A 23,609-nucleotide genomic window follows, 5' to 3' on the forward strand; every position below is an offset into this window, starting at 1 on the left:
TCTTTATTATTTTTTTTAACTAACTTTAATTGAAGTTTAGCATTTCACTCACTTATTTAAAGACATTTTCAAAAGGGGTTCATCATCACCTTTACCAGATTGTCCAAGATTGCCAAAAAATTGGTTAAGAGTCAATCTAGATGGTTTCTTAGGTTTCTTCTAATTTAAAATTTTAAAAATGCTGATTTTTATGATAATCCTGGTTTTCCCCTTACCAAAGACTATTCTTTTCTGGTTTCTCTTTTAAAAACTTAAACTTATAAAGTTTAAAAAAAAAACAAACTTGTTTCCTTCCCAGAAACATGGGTATATCTCAAAGTATAATTGCTGCCTATGCTTATTTTGTTATGGAATTAATCAAGTTCCATAACTTAAAAGTTTTTATGAAGGAGTCTCCTAAATTTACACTTTCAACCTTGATTTTTCTCCATAGTTATTGAGCAGGCTTGTCTGGCAAGTCCATTTAGCAATGGTCTCTTTGTCCTTTAAAAGTACAATGTTTGTTTATCAATTTTGACTTATTATACACTTCATGTATTGTGGGGTTACCTTTTTATGTTTACATTTTGTAATCTAACTGTACCACAGGCTACTCCAGAATAAGTTCTGAGACCCACTTAGCAGAGAACCATGCTTCATACTTTACTAAAAAATTGAGACAATCATTTGTCAGCTCTGTCTCTCTCTACGTCTCCCTTTATTTTCTTTTCCTTCCTTCTCCTTCTTTCTCTCTCTTTTTGCTTTTTTCCCTTCATCTCTCCATTTAAAACATTTTTTTCAGTTCAAAGTATTCTTTTTTTTTTCGCTTTCATCCTTTACCTCTTCAAACTGGGAAAAAAGAAAACCAAAACTCTTATGAAAATATGGATAATCAAATTAAACAAATTCCCACATTGGTCATGTCCAAAAAAAATATATGTCTCATTCTGCATCTTGAATCCATCATCTCTTGTCAGGAGGTGGGAAGCATATGACTTATTTCTTTTTTCTCAAATTTAGCCTTAAAATCTCAATATGATTTTTTTTTTCAGTTTTGACTCCTTTGTTTCAATCCTCCAGGAAGTAGTCCTTCTCTTTGCCAAGTCCAACTCCTCCACTTGCACCTTTGACCCCATCCCTCTCTGTTTCTTCCAAGAGCTTAGTCCTTGAATCCTGTGTTGCCTCTCCCTATTTTTCAACTTCTCTTTTCCATTGGTTCTTTTTTTTCTTACTCCAAATATGCCCAGAACTCTCCTACCCTTCATTTTACCATTCCTTCAAATTATCATCCTGTATCTCTCCTTCCTTTTAAAGAAAGCTATTTACTGATACTCATCACCTCCACCTTCTGTTATGTCTTCACCCCTTTTAGTCAGGATTCCATTTCTATCAATCAATTGCTTTCCCCTTTGAGGAAGATCCATAGAAGTAGTATGATACAGTCCAAAGTGTACTGCATTTGAAGTCTTGCATTCAAATTCGAGCTCTGGTGTGGCTCAGCCTCTGTGGAGGACCTTGGTTTTTTATCTGTACATAAGGTAGCTGGGCTAGATGGCAGTGAAGTCCTTCCCAGTTTAAAATTTTATTATTCTATTAACAGTGATCTTTCCATTGTTAAATCCACTGGCCTTTTCTTAGTTCTCATCCATTTTGACTTTTTCTTGGTATCTCTAATATTGCTAATGACACCCTTTTCTGAAACACTCTCTCTGGGTTTTCCTGACATTGCTTTCTCTGGGTTTTACTTCTACCTATTTGACCAATTCTCAGGCTAACTGGGAAGATCACCATTCTGCCTACAGTGTAGGCAGTGCATCCCTATGTAAGAGTGCATCCAAGATTATGCCCTCAATTAGATGCTAGGCAGGTGCAGAACTAAGGCACATAGTAGGTATATGACTGCAAAGGCTTATTGATTGTTCATTGGATGTTATCCTCTGCCCAACCTCCTCCTGGCAACTCATGCAGCCCCAAATCTTCCAAAGGAGATCCACGCACTTTGGCAACTGCTATCCAGGAGTCCCTAGGGCTACACTTAAGCTTCTTGTAATATGGTCTAGGCTTTTCTAGAGCCTGCAATACTGGACTGACTCCATTATGGATAATTCCATCATTCCTTCCAGGGGGAGTTGTATTTTTCATGGAAAACTTCAGAAATCTGAAAAACTTTGAAAATCCAAAGGAGTGAAGTCCTGATGGGATCCAAGAGCATCTCAGGAATGAGGAGACAACCCTGGACATAGAAGTCGTCCAGAGTCCCTCACAATATTTCTGGCCATGTAGGAGTACAGACACATGCTGCCTTCATAAACCTAAGGACCAAAATGCTCTTTTTCTTATTAGCTATATGACCTTGCAATAATGACTGGTATTCAGTGCTTTAAGGTAAGCAATGTGCTTTACAAATATCTCACTTTGTCCTCAAAACAACCCTGGAGAGGGGAGGGGGAACAGATGCTGCTATTGTTCCTATTTTATGGAGAAGGCAATTCAGGAAAACAATTGAGGAAAACAAATTGAGCATTACACAGTCAGCTAGTAGGCATCTGAGGCTGTATTTGAACTCAGCTCTTTTTGATTTCAAGTTTAGCATTTCTGTGCCTTTAAGGAATAAATGAGGGACACCATTCTCTATAGTTGTTGGTAAATGGGAAGAATAAAAATGGGACCATTTACATCACAGGATTAATGTAGAAATCAAAGCTCTTTGTAAACCTTACAGAGGTTTATTATTTTTGATGTCTCTCTCATGCTTTTTAAAGAAAGATATAGATTTTTCTGACCTTGTGATACAGAGCCATCAGTGCCCTAGTCCTAAGACCTCAGGCAGCATGACACACAGCCTAATGCACATGCCTTCACCAGAGACATACACCCCAGAAAGGAATATAGACAAACTCCCCTTGAATGTCTATAGTGACAGTTAATGATATCTCACTGGGATGCTAATTCATTCTTGACAGTTCTAATTACAAGTATGCGTTCTTTATATTTAGTTGAATCTGCTTTCAATAAAACTTCTAGACACAGTCTACAGCCTCTTTCATAAGCTAGCTCTTCAAGTATTTGAGAACTGTTATCACCATACCCCTCATTCTTTACTTGGTTAAATGTCCTCAATTCCTTATAGGACATAATAAATTAGGTTCAGATGAGGTTCAAATTCTGAACTATAGAGCAGTTTGCTCTTCTCCTTCATGTATTTATTTTATTGTACAATTCTGCCATTAAATCAGCAGGAATATTGACTCTCTAAGGTAGTAAAGTGACACCTCCTTTTTTATTGCCTTCATCTAAGAACTGGTCTCCTTCAAGTCTCAGATAAAATCCCACCTTCTATAGAAGAAGCCCTTCCTGAAATCCTCTGAATGCTAAAGACTCTGTTAATAATTTCTTGGTCACCCTGACTATATTTTGTTTGTACTTAATTGTTTGCATGCTGTCTTTCCCATTAGACTGTGCACCCTTTGAGGACAGGGACAGTCTTTTGCCTATCTTTGTATCCCCAGAGCTTAGGATAGTTCCTGGCACAAAGTAGGAACTTAATAAATGCTGATTGTCTAGAATTGGCTTGAATCCAGTTCTGTTAATACTTGTTTTACAATCACTCTTGCAAACATGGATGTAAATGTTTAACAGGATGGAAGGTGGGGGGGAAATGTGTCTATAACCGACTTTTAAGCTTAATCTTCATTTTATCCTCCACTTTCTTAAGTCTAGATAATCAACAGAACAATAAACAAGTCCCGATTTGTAGTGTTCACTAATTTCTGAAACTTTAACAACCATCTCTCTAATGGGTAAGAACTGACTCCAGCATATACTGTCTTCATCCCTTCCTTTTTCTGTTTTCCCAAAGTCAAACCACTCCAGACTCTTAAGTGTGATTGGTCCAGACCATAATTTGTTGCTCTTGAGGTTTACAGCCTTATCCCCTTGTTGCCTTCTGCAATTTAAAGGACTCCCCTTTCCCAAAGTCCAAATAGAAGCCAGCAACCTGGAGACCTGAGGCTGGAGTGGAACCAGCTTGTAGAACATCCTAGAGCCAAGAGTTAAATTTTCGAGGTGAGCATTCATATCTGGGAAATTGGCTGACACTATACATTAATTCTTGATTTATTATTTTGTTTATTAGAATTAAAAAATGGGACTTCTGGTGTCAAGGTGGGAGAGTGAGGAAGGACCCTCTGGAGCCCTCCCAAATTCCCTATGAAACAACTAGAAACCTATATCAGCATTGATCTAGGAGCAGGGAAGTGGCTCATCAAGGGGCCCCAACACCCCACCCCAGCACAAGCCACCAGATAGGCTTTGACCCTCATTGTTTAATAGTAGTAAAGTTCTCTTCTCTGACTAGCCAGCAGCAAGGTCCCACCCCTGGGGCATTAAACCTCACCCTCAGGGGAGATCAGTGGGAAGACCCTACCCCCAGCACAAGCCAAAAGGGGAGTCTACCCCCTAGAAAAAGTAAGCAGCTAAGTCCTGTCCCTGAGTGAAAACCAGAAGTAAGGCCAGAGCCCCAGCACAAACAGCTTGGAATGGTGCAGGACCAGAGAGCCCAACTCACATAAAAACACCAAGTTTAAAAAAGGCAGATAAAATGAGCAAAAAACAACAAAAAAGAGCTTTACTATAGAAAGTTACTAATGATGATCAAGACACAAACTTCTAGAAGAGGGCAGTAGTGTCAAAATGATTATATGTGAAGCCTCAAAGAAAAATGTAATCTGGTTTCAGACCAAAACAAAAAAAAAAAAAAGAATTCTGGGAAAAACTTTAAAAAGCAAATTAGATAAATTGAAGAAAAATTGCAAAAAGAAATGAGAGTAATGCAAGAGAATCATGAAAAAGTCAATAACATGGGAAAAGATGTATGAAAAATACTGAGGGAAAAAAACTCCCTTAAAAAACAGAATTGGCTAAATAGAAAAGAAAGTACAAAAGTTAACTGAAGAAAATGATTCCTTAAAAATTATAATTGAGCAAATGTAAATTAATAACTGTGAGACATTAAGATATGATAAAACAAAAATCAGAAAGGTAAAAAAAATAGAATAAAATTCCTCACTGGAAAAACAACTGACCAAAAAAAAAATCCAGGAGAGATAATATAATAATTATTAAACTACTAGAAAGCTTGGTAGTACCCCCTCCTCCCAAAAGCATGAGAAACATCTTCCAAGAAATTATCAAAGAAAACTGCCCTAATATATTAGAATCAGAGGGCAAAATGGAAATGGAAAGAACCACTTATCACTGCCTGAAAGAGATCCTAAAATGAAAACTCTGGAGAACAGCACAGCCAAATTCCAGATTCATAAATCAAGGAGAAAATATGGCACAGCAGCCAGAAAGAAACAATTCAAATATTATGGAGCTACAGTCAGGGTTACACAGGATTTAATAACGTCTGTATTAAAGAAGTGAAGGATCAGGAATATGATATACCAGAAGGCAAAGGAGTTAGGATCACAGCCAAGAATTACCTACCCAGCAAATTGGATATAATCTTTCAGGAGGAAAATGGAAATTTAACAAAACAGAGGACTTTAAAGTCATTTTTAATTAAAACCCCAGAGCTAAATAAGAAATTTTACTGCTAAATACAAAACTTAAAGGAAACAAAAAAGGTAAAAAAAGAAATAAGAAATAGAAAAAAAGAAATTCAATATTTCTATATGGTAAGATGTTTGTAAGTCTTAACAAATTTATTACTATAAGACTGATTAGAATTATATGTCGACAGAGTGTATGGATACAAAGAAACTTTTATATGTTATCCCCCCCCAAAAATAAAGGGATAAGAAAGAAAATTGCACTGGAAGGAGAAGGATAAACTATATCACATAATGGAGAGGAAGATGTAGTGGTGGTGGTATTAGGCAGAGCTAAATCTTATTCTCATCAGAATTTGTTCAAATATCAAAAACCCAGTTGAATATAGAAATCTCTCTTATTCTAAAAGGAAGTAAAAAAGGGATGGGGAAAATAGAAGGAGGTAGGGAAATGATAAAAGGAAGGGTATATTGTGGAAGGTAGTGATCAGAAGTAAAACACTTGTGAGAAAGGAAAAAATGGAGAGAAAAGGGGCATAAACAAGAGAAAAATAGCACAGAGGGAAATATGTGAATAGAATGAACTCATCCATAAAACAGAAATGGATAGCAAGATGGATTAAAAAACATAATTCTATAATATGTTTTCAAAAAACACATTTGAAGCAGAGAGGTTCATAAAGGTAAAGGACTGAGCAGAATCTATTATGCAAAGGAGGGATAGCAATCATGATTTCAGATAAAGCAAAAGCAGAAACAGATCTAGTGAAAAGAGAAAAAGAAGAAAACTCTATTTTGTTGAAAGTACCTTTACATGAAAGTACCATGACAATGAAGTCATATTGATATTAAGCATATATACATCAAATCTTATAGGAGCTAAATTTTTGAAGAAATTGAATGAGTTACAGGAAGAAATAAGTAATAAAAAACAAACTCTCGACTTTTCTCTATCAGAATTAGATAAATCTAACAAAAAATAAACAAGAAATTAAGGAGATAATTCTAGACAAGTTAGCTATGATAGATCTTTGGAGAAAATTGAATGGGAATGGGGAAAAAATACCTTTTTCTAAGTAAGTAGTACATAGCACCTACATAAAAACTGACCATGTATTAGGACATAAAACCCTCACAACCAAATGCAGAAAAGCAGAAATAGCAAATGCATTCTTTTAAGATCATGATGCAATAAAAATTACATTCAATAATAGACAATGGAAAGAGAATAAAAATTAATTGGAAATTAAATAATCTAATCCTAAAAAAACCAAGTGGGTAAAAGAACAAATCATAGAAACAATTGTTAATTTCATTAAAGAAAATTATAACATGGTATATGAATGCTTTTGTGGATATGCAATTATTATTATTATTTGCTTACATTTTGTGTTTTTTCCCTGTTTTCTTTTTTTTCCTTCTTGATCTGATTTTTCTTGTGTAACAAAATAACTGTATAAATATATATACATATATTGGATCTAATGTGTATTTCAACATATTTAACATGTATTGAACTACCTGCCAGCTAGTGGAGGGGTTAAGGGGGAGAAGGGGAAAATTTGGAATAAAAGGTTATGCAAGGGTCAATGTTTGAAAAATTACCCATGCATAGGCTTTGTAAATAAAAAACTGTATACATATATTGGGAAAAAAATTATTTGTCTGATTGCTTCCTTAGGCCATTTATCATTTGGGGAACAAATCATATTCTAATAAAATCTTATAAATTTGAAAAAAATAAAATAATAGCAATTAGACAACTTGCTAAATTTATGGAATACAGCCAAAGTGGTACTTAGAAGAAAATTTATTTCTCTAATTGTTTACATCATTAAAATATATATATAAAAGGTCAATACATTGGGTATATAACTAAAAAAAATTAAAAAATCCCCAATTAAATGCCAAATTAAAAATCTTGAAAATCAAAGGAAGGACTAATAAAATTTAAAGCAATAAAACCACTGAGCTAATAAATAAAGCTAGAGATTATAAAAAATAAAATAAAGCATTGGTTAATTTGATTTTAAAAAGGAAAGAAGAAAAATAAATTACTAGTATCAAAAATGAAAGACATGATCATACCACCAATGAAGAGGTAATTAAAGGAATTTTTATGAGTTATTTTTCCCAGTTATACCCCAATAAATCCGACAATCTAAATGACATATATGAATATCTACACAAATATAAATTACCCAGATTAAAAGAAGAAATAAAATACTTAAATAATTCAGTATTAAAAAAAGAAATTGAATATGCCATAAATGAACACCCTAAGAAAAAAATCTCCAGGACCAGATGGATGTGCAAGTGAATTCTACCAAATATTTAAAGAACAATCAATCCTAATACCATATAAACTACTTGGAAAAATAGGCAACAAAGGAAATCAACCAAATTTATTGTATGACACTCATATGGTGCTGACACTCAAACCAGAAAAAGTTAAAGAGAAGAAAATTATAGTCCAATATCCTTAATGAATATTGCTGTAAAATTTTAAATAAAACACTAGCAAAGAGATAACAACACATCATAGGAATCATACACTATGGCCAGGTGAAATTTATACCAGGAATGCAGGACTTCTTCAGTATTAGGAAAACTATCAGCATAATTGACCATATCAATAATGAACCACCAGAAATCATATGATTATCTTAATAGATGTGGGAAAAATTTTTGACAAAATACAGTACCTATTCCTTTTAAAAATACTAGATATTATAGGAATAAATGGAACTTACCTTAAAATGATAAGTACAGATTATCTAAAACTATCAGCAAGTATTATCTGTAATGGATATGAGCTAGAAGCCTTCCCAATAAAATTAGGGATGAAGCAAAGATTCCCATTATGTTCTATTTCTTAATATTGATACAGAAATGTTAACTATGGTCATCGGAGAAGAAAAGGAATTTAAAGGAATTAGAATAGACAATGAGAAAACAAAATTATTGCTCTTTTCAGAGATATGATGTTACACTTAGAAAATCCTAGAGAATCAATTTAAAATTAGTTGAACTACTTGAAATTATTAACAATCTTAGCAAAGTTGCAGGGTGCAAAATAAACCCACATAAATCATTAGCATTTTTATGTATTACCAACAAAGTCTAGTAACAAGAGATAGAAAGAGAAATTCCATTTACATAAATATAGATATTATAAAATTCTTGGGAATCTACCTGCCAAGACAAACCCAGGAATTATATGCATAAATAAAGTGAGATATAAATAATTGGAGAAATATTAATTGCTCCTGGGTAAGCAGAGGCAATATAACAAAAATGACAATTCTACCTAAATTAATCTATTTATTCAGTGCCATACCAGTCAAAATATCAAAAATCATTTTATAGAGCTTGAAAAAATAACATCTGAAACAAAGCTGAAAAGCTCCAGGATATAAAGGAATCAATTAAAAAATTAAACTACATTATAAAGTGGTACTTATCAAAACAATCTGGTATTGGCTTAGAAATAAAATGGTAGATCTGTGGAATAGATTAGGTACAAATTACATTTTAGTAAATGGTCATAATCTAGTATCTGATAAATCACAAGAGTCAAGCTGTTGGAACAAAAACTCAGTATTTGAGAAATACTGGTGGGAAAACAGTGTGGCAGAAATTAGGTTTGAACCAACATCTTATACTGCATACCAGGATAAGATCAAAAAGGATACATGATTTATACAGAAAGGGTGATACCATAAGCAAATTAAAGGAGCAAATAGTTCATATGTCAAATTTATAGAAATTTATAGAAAAGGAAAGATTTTAAGACCAAGAAAGATACAGAGTATTACAAAATATAAAATAGATAATTTTGATTATATAAAATTACAAAGTTTTGCAGAAACAAGACCAAATTTATAAGAAAAACATAAAACTGGGGGAAAATTTTTATAAGTATCTCTGATAAAAGCCTCATTTATCAAATACAAAGAGAACTGAGTCAAATTTATAAAAATGCAAGTCATTCCCTAATTGAGAAATGGTCAAAGGATATGAACAGACAATTTTCAGAGAAACAAATCAAAGCTATCTATAGTCATTTGAAAAAAAAAATGCTCTAAATCACTGTTGATGACAGAAATGCAAATTAGAACAACTCCAAGGTACCACATACCAGAATGGATTATATGATTAAAAAAAAAAAAAAAAGGAAAATGTTGGATGTTGGAAAACTGGTTGGAAAAATGCACTTTTGGTGGTATTATAAAGTGCTCCAACCATTCTAGAGAGCAATTTGGAACTATGCCAAAAGGTCTATTAACTGTGCAATACCACTGATAGATCTATATTCCCAAAGACATCCCAAAAAAAGGGTAAAGGACCTATTTGTACAAATATATTTATAGCAGCTCTTTTTGTGGTGACCAAAAATCAAAGGGATGCCTATCATTTGTAGAATGGCAAAACAAGCTATGATATATGATTGTAATAGAATATTATTGTGCTAGAAAAAAATGATAAACAGGATAATTTTAGAAAAACCCAAGAAAGACTTACATGAATTCATGCATAGTGAAGTCAACAGATCCAAGAGAACATTGTAAACAATAACAGCAATATTATATGATGAATTGTGAATGATTTAGCTATTCTCAGAAATACAATGATCTGTCATTCCCATATTATCCCCAGCCTTCAGAGGAAGAACTAATATTGGTTGAATACAGATGGAAGCATGCTATTTTTCATTTTCTTTCTTTCTTTTTTTTCTTTTGAATCTTATATAAACTGAATAATATAGAAATGTTTAGCATAATTGCACACGTATAACCTATGTCAGATTGCTTTTCATCTCAGGGGGGAGAGGGCAAGAAGAAAAGGAGACATAGAATTGGGAACTCAAAACTTTAAATAAAAATGTTAAAAATTGGGAAAGAAAAAAAAGGGAAATATATGGGGCAGAATTTGTGAGGCTAATATAAATTAATCAATAAAAATTTATTAAGCTCCTTAAAAGAAGGAGGTTGCTGACCTTGTGATACAGAGCCGTCAGTGCCCTAGTCCCAAGACCTCAGGCAGCATGACACACAGCCTAATGCACATGCCTTCATCAGGGACATACACCACAGAGGGGAATATAGACAAACTCCCCTTGAATGTCTATAGTGACAGTTAATGATATCTCACTGGGACATTCTTGACAGTTCTAATTACAAGTATGCGTTCTTTATATTTAGCTGAATCTGCTTTCAATAAAACTTCTAGACACAGTCTACAGCCTCTTTCATAAGCTAGCTCTTCAAGTATTTGAGAACATACCCCTCATTCTTTACTTGGTTAAATGTCCTCAATTCCTTATAGGACATAATAAATTAGGTTCAGATGAGGTTCAAATTCTGAACTATAGAGCAGTTTGCTCTTCTCCTTCATGTATTTATTTTATTGTACAATTCTGTCATTAAATCAGCAGGAATATTGACTCTCTAAGGTAGTAAAGTGACACCTCCTTTTTTATTGCCTTCATCTAAGAACTGGTCTCCTTCAAGTCTCAGATAAAATCCCACCTTCTATAGAAGAAGCCCTTCCTGAAATCCTCTGAATGCTAAAGACTCTGTTAATAATTTCTTGGTCACCCTGACTATATTTTGTTTGTACTTAATTGTTTGCATGCTGTCTTTCCCATTAGACTGTGCACCCTTTGAGGACAGGGACAGTCTTTTGCCTATCTTTGTATCCCCAGAGCTTAGGATAGTTCCTGGCACAAAGTAGGAACTTAATAAATGCTGATTGTCTAGAATTGGCTTGAATCCAGTTCTGTTAATACTTGTTTTACAATCACTCTTGCAAACATGGATGTAAATGTTTAACAGGATGGAAGGTGGGGGGGAAATGTGTCTATAACCGACTTTTAAGCTTAATCTTCATTTTATCCTCCACTTTCTTAAGTCTAGATAATCAACAGAACAATAAACAAGTCCCGATTTGTAGTGTTCACTAATTTCTGAGATTACACTGAAACTTTAACAACCATCTCTCTAATGGGTAAGAACTGACTCCAGCATATACTGTCTTCATCCCTTCCTTTTTCTCCTTTCCCACAGTTAAAACACTCCAGATTCTAAGTGTGACTGGTCCATACCATAATTGTTTGCCCCTGAGTTTTCTATACCTCCTCCCATTGCTGTTCTCAGCAATATAAAGGACTCCCATTTCCCAAATCCAGATAGAAGCCAGCAAGGGAGATCTGAAGATGGGGTGGAGCTAGCTTGTGGACTTCTTAGAGGCAAACATTAATTTTTTTTTCCTGAGGTAATTGGGATTAAGTGACTTGCCCAAGGTCACACAGCTAGGACATGTTAAATGTCTGAGATCAGATTTGAACTCAGGCCCTCCTGACTTCAGGGCTGGTGCTCTATCCACTGTGCCACCTAGCTGTCCCCCATGTGTTAAATTTTTAAGGTGATCATTCATATCTGGGAAATTGGCTGATACTACACATCAAGTTTTGACTCATTTTTTACTTAGAATTAGTAAATGTTGGAGAAATGTTAATAATATAGAGTAAACTTGAAAGTGTGCCCTACATACTTTTTTTTTTTTTTAACTGGGAATTTTCCTGGGAACTGAATATGCGATGGACTGGGAGTTAGGAGAAGTGGGCTCTTGGTCTAATTTTATTGCTTTTTTATCCTCACAACCATGGACATTTCTCTGAAAGTCAATTTCCTCATTTGTTAAATATGTATAATTGCATCTACCCTGTTAACATCAACAGGATTGTTGTGAAATTCAACTTCATTAGTGGATATGAAAGTGCTTTGAAACTAGTAACTTATATGGACATAAGGGATGATGATTAAGACAGAGAATGATGATGAAGGGTGGGGGAGATGGAGTTTGCAGGAAGAATTCTTGATTCTATGATCCCTCCAGGGGAAAGATATCCAATGCATATGGAGATGGGAAGCAGGTGCCTTCTGCCTGGGTGACCTGCTTCAGCTTCTAGAGGGTAAAGATGATGAGCCTTGGATTCTCACCATGATCATTGATTGTCTTGGATCTTGAACGAAGGAAACAAAAGCTTGTCTTCCAAAAGACTGTTTGTTCTGGAGAGCATAGCTGCTTTTATGGTTTGTTAGCTCCTCTCTGTTGTTGGCCTGCTCAAGGGCCTGATGTCCCAGGGGAAGCAATCAGACCTCACACAAAGAAGAAGGCTCCAATTTTAGCCAGGCACTTCTGAGATGGGGCCATGAGGCTCACCCTCAACACACCCATCTCAGCCCTGAACTCCCAGGCTAAAGGCTGAGTTGTTAACTAGTCACTTGGAGAGGTGAGGGTCTTGTTCTCCAATGGGAGGGGGGTCTTGTGGATTTTTGATTTTCAATCAAGTAAAACAGAAAGAAAGAAAATTACTCTCCTGGAAAAGAGGAAAGGAATAGACAAAGAAGAAAAGGAAGGGAGAAGACAGGACAGGAGAGTTCACTTCATGAAAACTGATAGGATAGAAAAGATAAAATATCATAGGAAAGCCAATATGTCATTTATGACTAAGAGGCCTTGAAGGTAATATAGTCTAACTCTGAAATTTTACATGTAAGGAAATGGAAGTGTGAAAACTGTACAGGGAAAAAGAGGCAGAGGTTTTGAACCCAGGTCCTTTGATTAACTCTGGCAGTCTTTTATATCCCACTGACTACAGAGAGTAACTTAAATGATAAAGGGTTTAAGAGGTTGAAGTGTGAGCATACATGGCAAAATTCTACTCAGAATTAAACACAAATGCTGCTTTTTTCAGAAGATTTCTATAATTTCCTCCTGACTAGATGTGATTTCTCTTCTCCTTTGAACCTTCATAATATGATGTTCTTTATCACATTGTGCCTTTTATTATAATTATTTGTGTACTTGTCTCATCTTTCCAGTAAAACTATTACTTCCTTGAGGGCAAGGAAGTACCTTGCACAGGACTTTTCATGAAGGAGTGAATCAGTAAATGCGAAAGATAAAGCATTCAATAAATAAATAGTGGTTAAATGTTCACTATGTACCAGCCACTGGGATTATGAAAGGAGGCAAGAGACAATTCTTGGGAGTTTACAAAATTAAATAAATTACCCTACTCCAAAAAGATGAAGGATGAGGAGATAGCATTAAAGTCTTTTTCTATGAGATACCAACCTAACTTTCCATGTTAACTTCACTCCTCCTCCTCCTACTCTATGTTCCAATAAAACCAATGTTCTTGCTGTCCCCTACATATGACAAACCATGCATTGGCCTTTTCTCATGCTTTCTTAATTCTGTCTCTTGGAGTTCTGAGTTTCTTCAAGGCTCAGTTAAAGTGTCATCTCCTATATCAGATTTTTTTCTTCCTTTTATCCCTTCCTTCTTTCTTCCTTCTTTCATTCTTTTCTTCATTCTATTCTTTTAAACTTTATTATTTTTTTAGTCTGCATTTTCTTTTTTGTTGTTGTTATTACACTTAATGATATTTTATTTTTTCCGATTACATGTAAAGATAGTTTTCAAAATTCATTTTTATAAGATTTTAAATTCTATATTTTTATCTCTCCCTTTCTTTCCTCCCTCCTCAAGACAGCAAACAATCTGATATAGGCTAAATATGTACAATCATAATAAACATATTTCCATATTAGTCATGTTGTAAGATATGAATCAGAACAAAAGGGAAAACCATGAAAAAGAAAAGAACAGAAAACAAATTTTAAAAAATGAAAACAGTATGCTTTCATCTTCATTCATATTCTGTTGTTCTTTTTCTGGATATAGAGAGCATTTTCCATCACAAATCTATTAGAAATGTCTTGAATCATTGTATTGCTGAGAAGAACTAAGTTTAATATAGCTGATCATCACACAATGTTACCATTATTGTATACAATGTCATCCTGGAGCTATTCACTTCACTCAGCATCAGTTCATGTAAATCTTTCTAAGTTTTTCTAAAATCCTCCTGCTATGAGATCTTTCTTGATCCCTCTCAGTTATTAATAACTCTCTCTGTAGAAATGATTCCACATATATTTTGTATTAGCTGATGTATGGGCATTTGTATCACTCTAAGTAGATCAGTGGATTGAGTGTTAGACTTGATGTCAAAAGGTTGTGAATTCAAATCAATTCACAGGCACTTTTTAGATATAACATTGCAAGTTACTTAATCTCTGTCTGCCTCATGTATAAATTAGGGATAATAATATATATTCTTCTCAGAACTGTTGTGGGATCAAGTGAGATAATATTTGTAAAGAGCTTTGCAAACAGTATGCTTTCATCTTCATTCATATTCTGTTGTTCTTTTTCTGGATATAGAGAGCATTTTCCATCACAAATCTATTAAAAATGTCTTGAATCATTGTATTGCTGAGAAGAACTAAGTCTAATATAGTTGATCATCACACAATGTTACCATTATTGTACACAATGTCATCCTGGAGCTATTCATTTCACTCAGCATCAGTTCATGTAAATCTTTCTAAGTTTTTCTAAAATCCTCCTGCTATGAGATCTTTCTTGATCCCTCTCAGTTATTAATAACTCTCTCTGTAGAAATGATTCCACATATATTTTGTATTAGCTGATGTATGGGCATATTGTATCACTCTAAGTAGATCAGTGGATTGAGTGTTAGACTTGATGTCAAAAGGTTGTGAATTCAAATCAATTCACAGGCACTTTTTAGATATAACATTGCAAGTCACTTAATCTCTGTCTGCCTCATGTATAAATTAGGGATAATAATATATCTTCTTCTCAGAACTGTTGTGGGATCAAGTGAGATAATATTTGTAAAGAGCTTTGCAAACTTTGAGGTGATATATAAATGCTAACAATTATTTTTATTATTATTATTATTATTCTAATATAATGTTTGTTGAAGAAAGAATACTGCATGTTTGGCACCTGGCATAATGTCTACACCCAAGCAAGGGCTTAATAATTGCTTGTTTATTTGAAGAAAATTGATGACATTGAAGTATATAAAATATGAAGGGGATAGCTATGATGAAGATGGAATTGTTTATGAAATCTTGGAATCCAAGCATTAATAACTTGTTGAAGGTTAAAACAGAAGAATGTAGGACAAATAAAAGGAATTCCCATTTCATGGAGCAGGAAGTTAATTTGTGAAAATTGTCATTGTAAGTAATTTGGTCGTTCAAGATGAAAAGAGAAGCATTAAAAAAATTGTAGATGAGCTCATAGAAAGTAGAAAATGGGATCATAATTTGATCTTGGAAGATATCTTGGAGGCCATCAATTTTATCTCCTTCATTTTACAGATGGAGAAACTGAGGCAAACAGGAGTTAAGTGATTTTCCCAGGGTCACAAAGCTAATTAATATTTGAGGTAGAATTTGAACCTGTCTTTTTTTATTCCAAGTCTAGTGTCCTGTCTATTATACATACTGCTTTTAAATTTATAATGGTATTAACTGGATTAAGGGAAATGAGAATGTCTCGTACGGTCTCTTATTTTAGAAACTGATATCATGGATTGTAAATCATATTCAAGACAGTCTTTGTTAGGTCTGTCACTCATTCATTCAATAAACATTTATAGTAGGTTTTTACCTACTATATGCTAAGCACTGAGATTATAAAAAGAGTCAAAAATCAGTCACTGTCTTCAGGGAGTTTACCATCTGATGAGAGAGACAGCATGCAAACAAATATGTACAAAGCAAGCTCTATGCAGCATAAATAGGAAATAATTAACAAAGGGAATATACTGGAATTTAGAGGGGTTGAAGAAGGATTCCTGTAGAAGATGGAATTTTAGTTGAGATTTAAAGGAAGCCAGGGAGATCAGTAGTTGTAATGGAGGTAGGAGAGAATTCAAGACTTGGGGTACAACCAGAGAAAATAGCAGAAGATGAGCAATAAGGATGTCCTGTTTGTGGAATAGCCAGGAGGCCTCAGTGTCTCTGAATGGAAGAATATGGGTTGAAGAATAAGGTGTAAGGAGACTAGAAAGGTAAGAAGGGGACTCGTTATGAAAGGCTTTGAAGGCCAAACAGGACTTTGTGTTAGATCCTGGAGCTGACAGGGAGCCATTGGAGTATACTTGGGTAGGTGAGGGTGACATGATGAGACCTGCATTGGGTTAAATGGTCTATAGTGTGATATTTTCTGACAGCTGTTGATTAACATAGTTAATTTACTAATCTTATTTTGTTACTAAGATTAAGGACAACAATTTCTCCAAATATCTATTTGCCCCCAGGATGCTATTTCTCCTCTCTGGGACTCTAAATATATAAGTAAAAATTATGGAAATGTCTTTAAGGATCTCTAAGGATCATTGTAGCTATGAATCCTATAATCCTAGAGAGTGCTTTAAGGTTTGCAAAGCACTTTCCTCTTAATGATTCATGGAGATTTAGGAGGTACAAGTATTATTTCTCACTTTATGGATACTCAGAGGGGTAAGGATCACATAAGTTAAATGATCCATTCTACTAGATCCTCTGGCTCAAAATCCATCAGTTTCCCCATGATTCTTTGAGCTCTTCCCCACCCTCCCTTTCTTGTGGTCTAATACAGACCTGAGTTCAAAATCTTGTTTGGACACTGCAAACTTTATGACAAATCAGAGTAAGCATGGGCAAGTCTTGGCCAGAATTGGGCAAGACACAAACTCTTTTGGCCTCAGGTTCCTCATCTATGAAATGGGGTTGCATTAAATGACCTGTAAGTCCTTTTGAGATCTAGATCCATAGTGACCTTGTCTTTTTAATGGAACTATTGAGAGATGAGTCATTAAGGACCCCTACTTAAACTCCAATCAGTATTAATTGGTTCAGTATGATTCTAAAAGGGATGATTATTAGCATCTATCTTAATATACTCATCTAGAAATGTATATATTTATTCAGTCATGGTATAAAAACACATAATATATTACTCCATATTTTATATAAGACATATAGGAATTTAGATTTTAATTGGAGGGCACTATAATAGGTACCTCCAGTGGGGAACTTCTCAGATGTAATAAGCCAAAAGGTGGGTATCTTAGGAATCTAGTCCAATTTTTTCAGGGAGGTTCCTTTGAGGAGTCACTCTTGTTCAGGGTGCTCGCAGGAGAAATGGGGTCAACCATAAATATTCTTATAGAATCCCCATTAGGCAGGCTTTTAAAAGCCTAGGACAAAAGTGGACTCCCTATCCAACAGGGGATGACTAGAGATAAAGCTATTAAGCTGTATAAAGTTTGATATGAAATTACGAAGGGGTTAGAAGGATGGTTCTGGCTAAAATATGGAAATTTTAATTATCCTATCTGAAAGAATTATGAAATTTCATTGAGTAATCTAAAAAAACAAGTTTTGCCTATTCAAGTAATGGAAGTGGAAGGAACACTATGGGAGGACCCCCTTTTATTCCCACATTCCTTTTTATGGATATCTAATACATGTTGGGAAGAGATCTTTTGTATAAACTTAACACTGATATTTCCTGTCTTCTGGATAATACTTTAATTCTATAAGCGTCAGATGACCCAGTCTATTTGTTCGCATTATTTACTGATGTACTTACTGATTTTTTTTTTTTTTGAAATGAACTTTTTTTTTTGCCTGTGGCATTAGTTCAATACATTTGGAATAATAGCCATAATATTCCCTCTTATATCCCAGGTTCTTATATCCTACCTCTTCCAACAACATGGATCTTTTTAAGTTAGCAGTCTTGGTTACTATTGCTACCAAAGGGCATCCACTACCACCTCAGTATCTGCTGACTAGGGAAGTCATTGAAGGAATTGCTCCTATCATTAATTCCTTAGTAGAGGAAGGGATTGTGTTTTCATACAGATCATTGCAACACTCCTATACTGACTGTTAAGAAACTTAAGCCCTGATACAAAACCTGTATACAGGTTTATTAAAGATATATGTGCCATTAATACATCTGTTATACCAACGCATCCTATTGTGCTCAAGCTGCCACAATTGTTTATTCTATTTCCCATGACTGCACCTGCTTTACAGTAATTGAATTGTGTGCTGCATTTTTAAAAAAGCATTCCTAAAAACCCTGAATCCATATATCTATTTTATATCTATTTGCATTTACTTGGAATAATCAGCAGTGGATATATAAATACAAGCCATTGTCCACTTGACAAATGGTCAAAGGATATGAACAGACATTTTTCAAATGAAGTTAAAACCATTTCTAGTTTTATGAAACAATACTCTAAATCACTATTGATCAGAGAAATGCAAATTAAGACAACTCTGAGATACTACTACACACCTGTCAGATTGGCTAAGATAACAGGAAAAAATAATGATGAATGTTGGAGGGGATGTGGAAAAACTGGGACACATTTTTGATGGAATTGTGAACTGATCCAATCATTCTGGAGAGCAATAGGAACTATGCCCAAAGGGCTATAAAACTCTTTGATCTAACAGTGTCTCTATTGGATCTGTATCTCAAATAGATCATAAAAAAGGGATGCAAAACATGTTTGTGGCAGTCCTTTTTTGTAGTGGCAAGGAACTGGAAACTGAGTGGATGCCCATTTGGAGAATGGCTAAATAAGTTGTGGTATAAGAATGTTATGGAATATTATTATTCTGTAAGAAATGACCAGCACAACGATTTCAGAAAGGCCTGGAGAGATTTACATGAACTGATGCTGAGTGAAGTAAGTAAATCCAGAACATTGTACACAGCAAGAACAAAATTATGTGAAGGTCAGTTCTGATGGATGTAGCTCTCTTCATTGTTTCTTTTCTTTTCTTTTTTCATTAAACATTTATTTTTTATGTATACACATTTATATAATTATCATGCTGCACAAGAAAAATTAGACCAAAAAGGAAAAAAAATGAGAAAGAAAACAAAATGCAAACAACAACAAGAGTGACAATGTTATGTTGTAATCGACACCAGTTCCCACAGTCCTCTCTTTGGCTGTAGATGGCTCTCTTCATCACAAGATGGCCCCAATCATCTCATTGTTGGAAAGAGTCACATCCATCAGAATTAATCATTGTATAATCTTCTTGTTGCCGTGTATAAGGATCTTCTGGTACTGCTCATTTCACTTAGCATCTCCAGGCCTCTCTGAAATCATCCTGCTGATCATTTCTTACAGAACAATAATATTCCATAACATTCATATACCATAATTTACTCAGCCATTCTCCAACTGATGGACATCCACTCAGTTTCCAGTTTCTAGCCATTACAAAGAGGGCTGCCACAAACATTTTGGCACATGTGGGTCTCTTTTCCTTCTTTAAGATCTCCTTGGGATATAAGCCCAGTAGAAACATTGCTGTGTCAAAGGGTATGCACAGTTTGATAACTTTTTGAGCATAGTTCCAAATTGCTCTCCAGTATGGTTGGATCTGTTCACAACTCCACCAACAATGCATCAGTGTCCCAGTTTTCTCACATCCCCTCCAACTTTCATCATTATTTTTTCCTGTGGATGTGGTTCTTTTCAACAATGATTTAGGCTAATTTCAGTAAATTTATGATGGAGAGAGCCATCTGCATCCAGAAAGAAGACTGGAGGGAATTGAGTGTGGATCACAACATAGCATTTTCACTTTTTTTCTTGTTTGCTTGCATTTTGTTTTCTTTCTTTCTTTTCTTTTTTTATCTGATTTTTCTTATGCAGGATGATAATCATGGAAATACATATAGAAGAATTGGATATATTTAACATATATTGGATTACTTGCTGTCCAAGGGAGGGGATAGGGGAAGAGAGAAAAAATTTGAAACACAAAATTTTGCAAGGGTGAATGTTGAAAACTATGCATATGTTTTGAAAGTAAAAAATTTTCAAAAATAATCAGCAATGGAGATGAACTTGTTTGTCTCAAGGCTATGCTGAGTTCCCTACTCTGTTCCCTCCAATTCTATGGCAAGATTTAGGCTCTGCTTCTTCACAGATTCAGTTTTAGTCCAATATATTGATGACCTACTGCTGATATCTGTCAGGGGAATAGTCATCATCTTCTCTCTCAGCTCTACCACAGGGAACCTGAGGTTTCCCTCAGTATTCAAAAATACTGTGGGGTAAGCCTCAGGTAGAGTAGCTTGGATTTGTTTTATCTGCTGGTACACATTCCTTTCCCCCAAAATGCACACAGGCAATCCAACACCTGTCAGCATCCAAAACAAAGAAGCAGGTACAATCTATTTTAGGAGCTGCTGAATAGTGTCATCAATGAATTCAGTCATTTAGTGAAATAACTAAATCTCTTGTTGCTTTGACAAAAGAATAAATTCCAGAGCTTCTGCAACTTAATCATGAGCATTTCACTACTTAAAAAAGCATGAATGCCTGTTCCAGCTCTAGGATTCCATTTATAGTAAGCCCTTCACTCTTATTGTTTTTGAACAAAGGAGAGTGGCTTTGGGTCTTCTCACACTGGGACCCACCACGTGCCCTGTAATTTATTGTTCAACTCAACTCTTAAGGTGTGGCTGCTAATGTAGCACACTGCCTCCTGACATTGTAACTACTGCCCTTTTAGTGGAGAAAACTTGTGACCTTCTGGGAAAATCCATTAACCATTCAGTGTCTTCACAAGGTCGAGACTTTGCTGCTGTGTCACCATACCCAATTTTTTTCTGACCAAAGACTTGTCGGATATGAAATGCATTTATTTAGAAAGGAAAATGTTATAATCCAGAAGTGCTTTGTTTTTAACCCTGTAATAGTGCTCCTTGATCTCCTTACCCCAGGTGAGTCTATATGACTGTCCCTCTGTTGTTGACTTGGATCGGAAACTTCATAGTGACCTTGTTGATGTCCCTACTCTATACAGACTTGATCCTCTATACAGATGGTCCCTCCTTTATGAAGGATAGAGAGTATTTTACAGGAACCACAGTTGTTTCTGCTCAGTGCTCAGACTGCTGAACTAATTGTTGTCTCCTAGGCCTGCTGCCTTGCTGCTGGCATTAATATCACCCTATACACTGACTCATTATAATTTTGAAAAAATGTGTCATGCAATTGGGATGTTGTGCTTACAATAAGGATTAACTTCTTCTGGTAAAGTTATGGCTAATCCTATTTTTAAAAAATTATTTATTTTTGATACATATTGCTTTATGAATCATGTTGGGAAAGAAAAATCAGAGCAAAAGGAAAAAAAAAACCAGGGGAGAGGTGAAAAAAAAAACAGAAAAAAGAAGTGAACATACTATGTGTTGATATTCAGTCTCTTTAGTTCTTTTTATGGGTGCAAATGGCATTTTTGACCCAAAGTCTATTGGGATTCCTTTGAATCACTGAACCACTGAAAAAACCCCAAGTCTTTCATTGTTGATCATCAAACATTCTTTCTGTTTTTGTGTACAATGTATTCCTGGTTCTGCTTGTTTCGCTCTGCATCAATTTTTATAAATCTTTCCAGGCCTTTCTAAAATCAGCTTGTTCATGATTTTTTATAGAACAATATGCCATTCCCTTCATATACCACAACTTGTTCAGCCATTCCCCAACTGATTCCAATTCACACAAAAAGAGCTGCTACAAATATTTTTGCAAATGTGGGGCCTTTCCCCTCCTTTATGTTTTCCTTGGGATACAGAACCAGTAATGGCACTGCTGGATCAAAGTTTTATATGCAGTTGTATAGCCTTCTGAGCATAGTTCCAGATTGCTCTCCAGAATGGGAGGATCATTTCACAACCCCACCACCAATGTATTAGTGTCCCAGTTTTCTCACAACCCCTCCAACATTTATCATTATCTTTTCCTGTCATCTTAGTCAATCCGAGAGCTATGAGGTAGGACCTCAAAGTTATTTTAATTTGCATTTCTCTAATCAGTAGTGATTTAAAAGCATTTTTTCATATGACTTTTGATGGTTTTAATTTCATCATCTGAAAGTTGTCTTCTCATATCCTGTGACCATTTATCAGTTGGGGAATGACTTATATTATTGTAAATTTGACACAATTCTTTATATATTTTAGAAATGAGACTTTTATTGGAAACACTGGCTGTAAAGATTTCCCCCCAGATTTGTACTTCTCTTTTAATCTTGTTTCTATTGATTTTGTTTGTGCAAAATCTTTTTAATTTAATGTAATCAAAGTTCTACATTTTGCCTTTCTCTAGTTCTTCTTTGTTCATAAATTCCTCCCTTCTCCAAAAGATATGATAAGTAAATTATCCCTTGTTCTCCTAATCTGTTTGTGGTATTATCCTTTATGCCCAAATCATGTATCCATTTTGATCTTATTTTAATATAGAATTGAGATGTAGATATATTATATGTTAACTTTCTGACATATTATTTTCCAGTTTTCCCAGCAATTTTTGTCAAGTAGTGAGTTCTTATTCCAGAAGCTGGACTTTGGGAGATTATCAAATGCCAGATTGCTATAGGCCTTGATTATTGTGTCTTGAATATCTCACCTATTCCACTGATCCACCACTCTTATTTCTTAGCCAATACCAAATGGCTTTAATGACTGCTGCTTTATAATACAGTTTTAGCTTTGGTACTGCTAAGCCGCCATAGTTATGGTCAATTCTAACTTAGAGATCTTCTTTCTGCCATAAAACGGTTAACTTAGAGATCTTCTTTCTGCTATAAAACGGTTCAGAGTATTTGCTATTTAGTGCATTGTTCTGCTCATACAAATGGAAGTAATACTGTTTCCCTTGGAAATCCTGAGTGGATGCAGCTGCCAAATCTTCAGCTATGGAAAGACCTGCTTTTGTCCTCTTTCCTCAAGAATCTTTATCATCTTCAGGGAAGCCTTGAAACAACCCTGATGCTATTTAATCTTTTCCACAAAAAGACTGAAGTGGAGAAATGGAATGTAGAACAGGTATTTGGGGGCTGAGTCACTTCTGTAGGTGAACCTCTCCTTCCCTGGAGTTTTTATCATCAGACTTGTCTTTCAATTCATTCTGGTGTCTTTATGGCACACAGGAAATAGTCGATTCAGTTAGATATGGGTATCATTACCTCCTGGTATCATCTCAGTTGCTGCCCATATAACTTCAAATTTTCCCACTGTCTGGTCTTTAATCAACATGTCTTTAAGAGTATCACTTTTGGTCCTGTCCCTCACTTATACACTTTTTGA

At 34.9% G+C, this 23,609-nt stretch overlaps 2 protein-coding genes across 2 annotated transcripts in view; both read right to left on the minus strand.

The window, feature by feature from the left end:
• The window catches only part of LOC141551819 (uncharacterized), a 96,575-nt gene that overhangs the window by 34,734 nt on the left and 38,232 nt on the right, over positions 1–23,609 (minus strand). The gene's annotated exons all lie outside the window — the stretch shown is intronic.
• HRH1 (histamine receptor H1) overlaps positions 1–23,609 on the minus strand; it is a 66,656-nt gene that overhangs the window by 4,813 nt on the left and 38,234 nt on the right. The gene's annotated exons all lie outside the window — the stretch shown is intronic.

The sequence above is a fragment of the Sminthopsis crassicaudata genome, chromosome 1, assembly GCF_048593235.1.
Source record: "Sminthopsis crassicaudata isolate SCR6 chromosome 1, ASM4859323v1, whole genome shotgun sequence".
Classification (NCBI taxonomy): Eukaryota; Metazoa; Chordata; class Mammalia; order Dasyuromorphia; family Dasyuridae; genus Sminthopsis; species Sminthopsis crassicaudata.